Source organism: Oncorhynchus tshawytscha, linkage group LG06 (assembly GCF_018296145.1).
Source record: "Oncorhynchus tshawytscha isolate Ot180627B linkage group LG06, Otsh_v2.0, whole genome shotgun sequence".
NCBI lineage: Eukaryota > Metazoa > Chordata > Actinopteri > Salmoniformes > Salmonidae > Oncorhynchus > Oncorhynchus tshawytscha.
The window spans coordinates 12,692,765-12,702,138 of record NC_056434.1 but is presented as its reverse complement, the minus strand read 5'-3'; the positions used below and the strand labels follow the sequence as shown (position 1 = coordinate 12,702,138).

The 9,374-nt window shown below is 41.5% G+C and overlaps 1 protein-coding gene across 1 annotated transcript in view; it reads left to right on the top strand.

Annotated features, from left to right (window-relative positions):
• Positions 1 to 234: 234 nt before the first annotated feature.
• Positions 235 to 9,374, top strand: part of elovl1b (ELOVL fatty acid elongase 1b) — a 31,383-nt gene continuing 22,243 nt past the window's right edge. The window contains exon 1 of the mRNA XM_024415153.2: positions 235 to 395. The gene's annotated coding sequence lies outside the window, so the exon portion shown is untranslated. The remainder of the gene's footprint in view (positions 396 to 9,374) is intronic.

Here is a 9,374-nt window from a genome sequence, read left to right as displayed (position 1 = left end):
AAAAGACTCCACCTTTTCCTTTAACCGCCCACCCTTTCCTGTTTCATCAAAACGTTAAAAAAGGAGTGCGGTACAATCGTTTTACGATGGGTGCGTTCAGTTGATTAAACGTTCGCTACATTTGCCTAACGGAACGTTTTTCAGAGTTCTTGAACAGACTGAGATACGTTTGGTGGGTGTGGCGGAGTGTGGCTTGAAGAAATGAGTGACATTTACAGCGAAGCGGCCATGCTGACAGGGTTCCCCAACCCATTTTTAAAACTTTGTTTCTGTTTAATTGAACATTGCATTACCTTTTTTCGTACTGAACTCAGCCCTGAAGGACGACACACCACACCACTTGTTTTAACGGTTCTCTCTTCTACCTTCTCACGCTCTCCACCACTTTGTTCCAGGTGGGTAAAACTTTTATTTCACTAATTATAGCATACTTGCTGTTCTGTATAAAATTCATTTGGGAATTAAACTTATTTTTCTAGTTTAACTATTGTAAAACCGGTTACCTATTTGGCTGAAGGCAATCTACATCACTGTAGTCGCCTATTATATTACCATGCATATGATTAGTCATGGTAGGGGATTTGAAAACCACTTAACTTGATCAACTTTGTCAGTGAAGTTACACATTTTATTTTTGTAACTGCGTCATGTGGCTATGCAGACCCTATTTCCTACAACTTGGACAGTTTTGTTGTCAACATTATTGCGCACCCCATTGGCCACAAAGTGTTTGAATCAACGTAATTTGTGGACGTATTGTGACGTGGAATCTACGTGGGAAATACATTGGATTTGAAGAAAGTCATCAACGTAACGGTTGATTTGAATGTAAAATTTCAGCCACAGGTTTACGTCATCATGGTAACCAAATTTCAACAGAGATAAACCTTGTATAATATATGTTGAGTTTTACCCTTAAAACAATGTCAGACCTTTGACTCTATATCCACTTATCAGATGGAAAAAAGATATAAGCAGGGCAGCACTTCCTACTGGAAAATGTATTTAACTACAGCTACCCTTTGGTCTCCCAGCCAGGGTTTTAACCAAGCCCAGCCCTACTTAGCTATGCTATTTGTCACTGCCTATGAATAACAATGGCTATAGTGAGAATGAATGACTGATTTCTGAGATATCTCCACTTAAAACCTAAATAGGTTCACTGCTGCTATTGAAGTCATTCCAAAGGTTGGGTTTAACAGTGCAAATTAAATGTGACAATAATATTGGGCATTTGCAAATTCAACAACCGCTATCGTTTCAATTCAACCCAGAGTAAAACAACAAATAGACAATACAATAGGCCTAGGGTTTCAAGCTCATTTAAAAAAAAAATAATAATAGTGATATTGAATTGTGTTTGGTTATCAACTCAACCAAGTGTGGAGAATCTGCAGTCTGAACTGAACACATTGCTTCTGTCAGTGCCAGGGCAAACCAACTTGCCCTTGAGCGTCCGTTGCAAAGCATTCCACTTTCCCATGAAGGCTCCTCTCACTTTCCGTTGCTATCTTTTTGTCAAAGGATACTATCACTGTCACAATACACACTGATGCCAGCTATCAGCTTATCAACATGAATGATTATTCTGTGTATTCAACTCTTCGATGCTAGTGTGGATAAATGATTTGTTCCATTGTAAATGGTTACGTCCATGTATGTTGATTACGGAGGATTGTTATCTCTCTCACATCACAAGGCTATTTCTTTGACATGTAAATGTTTCGGGCCATTGGGGCAACGGTTTGAAACTATAGCCAAATATTTTAATGGCGTGTGAGAAACTGCTTCAAGGTGACTGGCCCTGTTTGTTTTCTGATGCTAATGTAAATATTAGGATCTTAATGGAGCGGTGTCACTGTTTACACACAGTATGCATCATGTTTCTATCGTCCGATGAGTGTCAACGGCTGCTGCCTAAAGGGATAAGCTTGTCTCGAGGCGAATTGCGCAAAGCAATTGCATCAGATGTGTAAGAACATTTTCTGCCGGATTCCCGGACACCGATTAAGCCCCAAAATAAAATATAGGCTTTTTAGTTCAGGACTGAGGTTAATCTCTGTCTGTGAAACCTACAGTCTACAGTCTTTGGGTCATCATATTATGCTCTTGCTCATTGCTTGATTGTCCATCAAGCAAAAGACTGGTGTCTGAAAGGTTGCCGGATCGAATCCCAGAGCTGACAAGGTAAAAATATGTTCTGCCCCTGAGCAAGGCAGTGGATGTAAATTTAAGGCAGCCCCCCGCACCTCTCTGACTCAGAGGGGTTGGGTTAAATGCGGAATACACATTTCAGTTGAATGCATTCAATTGTACAACTAACTAGGTATCTCCTTTACCTTTCCTTTTCCCATGTAATTTTCCCCTCAGCCATCTAGTCATTTTTTAATGTATTTAACTAGGCAAGTCAGTTTAGAACTAATTCTTATTTACAATGACAGCCTACCCCGGCCAAACCCAGACGACGCTGAGCCAATTGTGCGCTGCCCTATGGGACACCCAATCACGGCCGGTTGTGATACAGCCTGGAATTGAACCAGGCTCTATAGTGACGCCTCTAGCGCTGAGATGCAGTGCCTTAGACCGCTGCTCCCTTAGACTACTGCACCACTCAGGAGCAGCGGTCTAATACAGAGAGGACAATGGCTTAACTTGTTCCTCTTAAGAGTTGGCCAATTGCTCTACTCTCCCATCAGATTAAGGCATTTGCTTGTGTCCTTAAGAGGAGCCTCGTGATAGCTCAAATGAAATCACTTACTTTGCCTCCGCACATTGAGTTGATAGAAGGCACTGAAGAATACTTTTTTTTCCCGTAAGACTTTTGCGAACAAACTTTCTGTTTCAGGTACACTGTACTATGTGGAATGTTTAGTCACCTCAGACGGCCAAGAAATCTGCACCTGGATCGAACATCAACATCATTTCCCCGAGCAACTCATTCTAGGTTTACCATAAGCGTTCAATGGACTTATTAATTGATTTGATATGTGGTGCTTATTAGTGTGTGGAAGTTATTTTCATAAGAGGCAATGCATTCCTCACAGACATTATGGATGCTGTCATTCCATACATTGCGTAACCTACATAGTCTTGTATAATCCTACGCTGTCTGTGAGACCTGCTCTACACTAAAAGCTCAGTTGCACCAGTAGGATTGTCAAACGTTTGCCTGCCAACAGCACTTAGCGCCTCTGAACAGTGTCGACAGTCAACCTTTTGTGTTCACACAGCAAAGACCTTGGAAGCAGTCAGACACCCAGCCTTGTTAAAATACTCCAAACCAGAAGGTGGCAGTAGCGTTGTTTGGCATTGCATGTCCGTGTGTGTTGCATATGGTCTTGATTCCAAGATAGCTGCGCTAATGTTGCTATTTTGTAGAAAGCCCTTGTTGATACTATTTTTATTTCACATTGGATTCACAATAGTTGACACCTCAACCAAATGTAAATCAAAATGTTGATGTTGAACTGACATCTGTGCCCAGAGTGTAGTTCCTTTTTTCAAGTGCGGAGATAAGTTAAAAAAAATATTTAAAAAACGTTCTATTTATCAGAAGGGAAGTGGTGACCTTGTGTGACCACCCATACAGAACTTAAAAGAGGAAGGTGTTTTTGAAGTGTGTGTCAACCCTACACACAGTCCCACTTTGATACCAAAAGGTATAATCATGACATTTGTAAGGAATGATTGACATGTTTTAGTGTTGTGATGAGGGAGAAATACCTGCAAATATTTATCCTGACCAGTGACTCAAACCCTCTACCCCTCCTCCCTGTTCCCACCTTTAGAGGGTAGTAAACATCCTCGAGGCAGGTTTCATATGCATCTGATTGTTTGGAACAGTTATAATTCTGTAATGAGCACTTTTTCAAATGTCATCTGAAGCAGGTAATGTTATCCTATGTTGAAACCAGTTCTGATAAGATATACTTCAGTAATAATTGTGGAAGGGTGTTTTTGGAATGACGCTGTTGGAGTAATAATCAGTACTACCTCTTGGTTATTATATTAAGGCAAATGCCAGGAATAGCCTAGTTTGAGGTAGGTGACCAAACTGACAGAGCTGTCACCAGGGGCTCTACTCCTACACAACCTTTGAAAACTACTGACTGACACTTCTCTCTGTAGAGCAAGTGTGCCATCCCGCTGGCTTGCTGAATGATTGTCTGTCCCCCCCAGTAGTCAAATATGTGATGTTTTCACGAAGATTTTAGTATGACAAAGATTCATTCAATAGATGGAGTAGTTAGATAAGGTAATGCAATGTTGAGTAAACATTTTGGTGGTTTACACAAGTAGTGAAGGAGAGATGGAAATGTACTTTTTAAAAGTGAATATTTTATTTCAAGGTATGTTATTTTTAGTGCGGAGGTATGCTATAGGGTTAAAGAAGGGTTGCTTATTTTTGTTTATGTACACAAATGTGTTTTTAAAAAGAGGTCGAAAGCGCTAAGGCAAGCTTCTGATCCATTGCACAATCATAAAATAACAATTTAACATTCATTTCAATGAGTGGTGACATTGAACTTGTTCCACTTTTCTAAACAACCTCGTGTATGGAACGAGTTCATACAGAACCATGCTGGGGGTGTTATTTAACCACATCCTGGATTCAACTTCCCTTTCCTCTCAAATAAAATGGCTGGTGCTGAAGTTAAGTTAAAATAAGCTGGTGACTCACAGTGGAGACACTGTGCTGGGACATGATAGGTTGTCCCTGCCTGGAAACACCATTTTTTGGTATCAACATAGTAAGTAGACCATTCTGTCACTGTTATTAGTCAATACATGTAATTTACATAACTAGAGGGGAGTGATAGTGCAATAATAACCTTAACAGTATACTGGTATTTGTGATTTACAATATCTGTTACTAGGAGCTGAAAGACTAGAATGTTAAACCGTCATGGTGAAGCCCCCCGCCCCTCCACCATAGAAATTAAACAAATATGCCTAAATCAAACAAAAGAAATGCCATATATATATATATATATATATACATACATACATACATACATACAGTTGAAGTCAGAAGTTTACATACACCTTAGTCAAATACATTTAAACTCAGTTTTTCACAATTTCTGACATTTAATCCAAGTAAAATTCCCTGTCTTAGGTCAGTTAGGATCCCCACTTTATTTTAAGAATGTGAAATGTCAGAATTATAGTAGAGAATTTCTTTCAGCACATTCCCAGTGGGTCAGACGTTTACAAACACTCATTTGGTAGCATTGCCTTTTAAATTGTTTAACTTGGGTCAAAAGTTTTGAGTAGCCTTCCACAAGCTTCCCACAATAAGTTGGGTGAATTTTGACCCATTCCTCCTGACAAAGCTGGTGTAACTGAGTCAGGTTTGTAGGCCTCCTTGCTCGCACATGCTTTTTCAGTTCTGAACCCACATTTTCTATAGGATTTTCTATAGGATTGAGGTCAGGGCTTTGTGATGGCCACTCCAATACCTTGACTTTGTTGTCCTTAAGCCATTTTGACACAACTTTGGAAGTATGCTTGGGGTCATTGTCCATTTGGAAGACCCATTTGCGATCATGCTTTAAATTCCTGACTGATGTTGCTTCAATATATCCACATCATTTTCCTACCTCATGATGCCATCTACTTTGTGAAGTGCACCAGTCCCTCCTGCAGCCAAGCAACCCCACAACATGATGCTGCCACCCCCGTTCTTCACGGTTGGGATGGTGTTCTTCGGCTTGCAAGCCTCCCCCTTTTTCCTCCAAACACAACGATGGTCATTATGTCCAAACTGTTCTATTTTTGTTTCATTAGACCAGAGGACATTTCTCCAAAAAGTAGAATCTTTGTCCACATGTGCAGTTGCAAACTGTAGTCTGGCTTTTTTATTGTTGTTTTGGAGCAGTGGCTTCTTCCTTACTGAGCGGCCTTTCAGGTTATGTCGATACTGCCGAGACTCATTTTACTGTGGTTCTAGATACTTTTGTACCTGTTTCCTCTTCACAAGGTCCTTTGCTGTTGTTCTGGGATTGCGTTGCCTTTTCGCACCAAAGTACGTTCATCACTAGGAGGCAGAATGCGTCTCCTTCCTGAGCGGTATGACGGCTGCGTGGTCCCATGGTGTTTATGCTTGCATACTATTGTTTGTACAGATGAACGTGGTACCTTCAGGCGTTTGGAAATTGCTCCCAAGGATGAACCAGACTTGTGGAGGTCTACAATTTGGCTGATTTCTTTTGCTTTTTCCCATGATGTCAAACAAAGAGGCACTGAGTTTGAAGGTAGGCCTTGAAATACATCCACAGGTACACCTCCAATTGACTCAAATGATGTCAATTAGCCTATCAGAAGCTTCTAAATCCATGACATAATTGTATGGAATTTTCCAAGCTGTTTAAAGGTAAAGTCAACTTAGTGTAATTAAACTTCTGACCCACTGTTATTGCGATACAGTGAAATAATCTGTCTGTAAACAATTGTTGGAAAAATGACTTGTGTCATGCACAAGTAGATGTTCTAACCGACTTGCCAAAACTATAGGTTATTTCTTCAATCCCAAAATAATGGGAAAGATGGGTACCGTATTAATAATACCAGAATTTCAGACAGTACCTTTCTTCTCCACTTGGAGTTGAGGTCTATAGTTTCATCAACATAACAGAAGTCATGGAACATGGGACTGACTTTGACATTAGGCCATTAAGTGATCTTTAATTTGCCATCTGAGATTAAATGGTGTGCGACGTCGTAAATAGCTCAGCCATATTATTCCATTTCAGAACAGACTACTTCTTTTGTGAAAAATCAGCATGTTGCCTTGGTAATTTTACTGTATATTTCATAGCCTGTAGCTCATTCCATTCAGGGAATGGGGAAGGCCTTGGTAGTGTTGCACCATAGTACAGCATACGGGTGGAAATATCAGGAGACATGTGCTTACTTGTTGTGTAACAATTAGAACACATACAGACACTTGACGCAACCTCACTCACACAAACCTGGGGCGTAGGCCTATTCACTAGAAACCAAACAAGTTTCAAGATTTTATTAGTCGTATGTAGGGGATACGCATGGTATACACCGTCCAACGAAATGCTTATTTGCAGTTTCCTTCTTGACAATGCAATAATAAAAGATAAGAGTACGAACATAAAGTAAATGGTTCAGTAGAACTGAATAAACATTTGAGCATAAGTATAATACAGAAAGGCACAGTTTTTATAGCCCCAATATTTACATGTGTATTGGGGAACGGGGGATGTGGGGGCAGTGTAATAAGAGTCTGGGAGCAGCAGTTGTTTTGTGTGTGTACTAAGGTGCAGAGAATCAGAGCAAGTGGTCAGTCCAGTTCAAGTGTTAATCATTCTGATGGCTTGAAGATAGAAACTGTCTGAGCCTGTTGGTATCAGACGTCATGCTCCGATACCGTCTGTTTCCAGTAGATGTCCTGGATCGGTGGGAGCACGGTCCCAGTGATGTACTGGGCAGTCTTCACCCGCTGGAGGGCCTTCTGGTCGTGGACAGAGCAATTCTGTGGTGCAACCGGTCAGGATTCTCTCGACGATGCAGTGGTAGTATTTGGAGAGTGCCCGGGGAGGCAATGCCGCTTTTCTTCAGCCGCCTTAGGAAGTAGAGGCGCTGTTGCACCCTCTTGACAAGAGTGGTGGTGTTGTTGGTCCATGACAAGTCCTTGATGATGTGGATACCGAGGAACTTCTGCTGTCTCTCTACTGCAGTTCTGTTGATGTGGCTTGTGGTTCCCTCCTCTGCTTCCTGAAGTCAACAATCAAATCTCCTTTGTTTTGCTGATTTTGAGGTAGTGGTTGTCATGCCAGTTCACTTACCTCCCATTGGTTGACTTGTTGTTGTTTATCACGCCTACAACCGGGATGTCGTCAGCAAACTTGATGATGGAATTGGTGTCGTGCAAAACCAGTCGTGGGTGAACAGGGAGTACAGCAGAGGACTGAGGACTCATCCCTGGGGCGCCCCTGTGTTAAGAGTCAGTGTGGAGGAGATGTTGCCAATCCTCACAGCATGAGGTCTGCCTGTCAAGAAGTCCAGGATCTAGTTGCAGAGGGTGGTGTCCAGACCCAGGGCTCTGAGCTTGGAAGAACCAATAGTATTGAGTTCTGAACTGTAGTCAATGAACAGCATTCTCACATAGGTGTTTCTCTTGTCCAGATGTGTTAGGGCCACGTGAATAGTGATGGGAATGGCATTTTCCATGGATCTGTTGGAGCGGTAGGCAAATTGGAGTGGGTCCAGTGTGCTGGCCTTGATGTGGGCCATGACCAGCCTCTCAAAGCATTTCATGATGACCGGGGTTAGTACAACAGGGCGATAGTCATTTGTGCATGTCATCTTTTTTTTCTTGAGCACTGGGATGATGGTGGTCTCCTTTTAAAGCAGGTTAAGACAACAGACTGGGGACTCAGACAAACGGAACAAATCGGGAAAGGACATACTTGAATTTATTCAACATAAAGTCTTGTATTGTTGCAAAACGTATTCCGTTTTGAGTAAATGATTTCCGTTGCAAAATGTTTAGGATTTATGATTACACCCCAGGCCAGCAGGGAACAGAGGTGAGTTAGTGCTGCAGTTTATGCTGACAGACATACAGCATTGTGGTATGAGAGGCCAATCCGGTGTTTCAATCAAGTAAGAGCTGCACATTTTGGGAAACTTTCCATGGGAATATATGGGAAATATGCTAATTAATATTAATAATAAATGTGGATGTTTTTTTGCATTGGATATATTTACCATATCATATGGAGACAAACAAACCATTTGACCTTTCCATAAGAAGACATAATTGCAAATGATTAAATCCTTCCAATAGAAAAAAACAACCATTTAGTTACAAATTTTACTTTAATTAAAGGAGATGACTTCACTGAACAACAAAAGAAAAGATCACATCTCCCAAAAATGTTTTCAACATACGTCTGTAAAATGATAGTCTAGAAACTAAAGCTTTGGTTGTCATCCTCTCAGGGTTCCATGTCTTCTCCCTGGACCTCTTCAATATCCAGCTCTTGAACATCAGACTCTAAGGCCTCATCTTCACTGTCACTTTCCAACCTAGTTAAGGATGGCTTGATGTCAGGCTCAAAAAGCTTCAAATTTGCCCGGCTGGCCACCAATTGTTCAACCCTTGTATTGGTCAGTCTGAGTGCTTGGGTGTGTGTGTTCCCAAACAAGGACCAGTTGCGCTCTGAGGCAGCTGATGTTGGTGGGATTTGGAGGGGGATGGAGGCAACAGGGGAAAGAGCCTCAGATCCACAAAGTCCCTTCCACCAGGTAGCTGATGAGATATGTTGGCACCACTGCCATTTTGCATCTGCATCCCGATGCCCTTGCTTGGAAGTGTACTTTGCCAGACTGCCAAG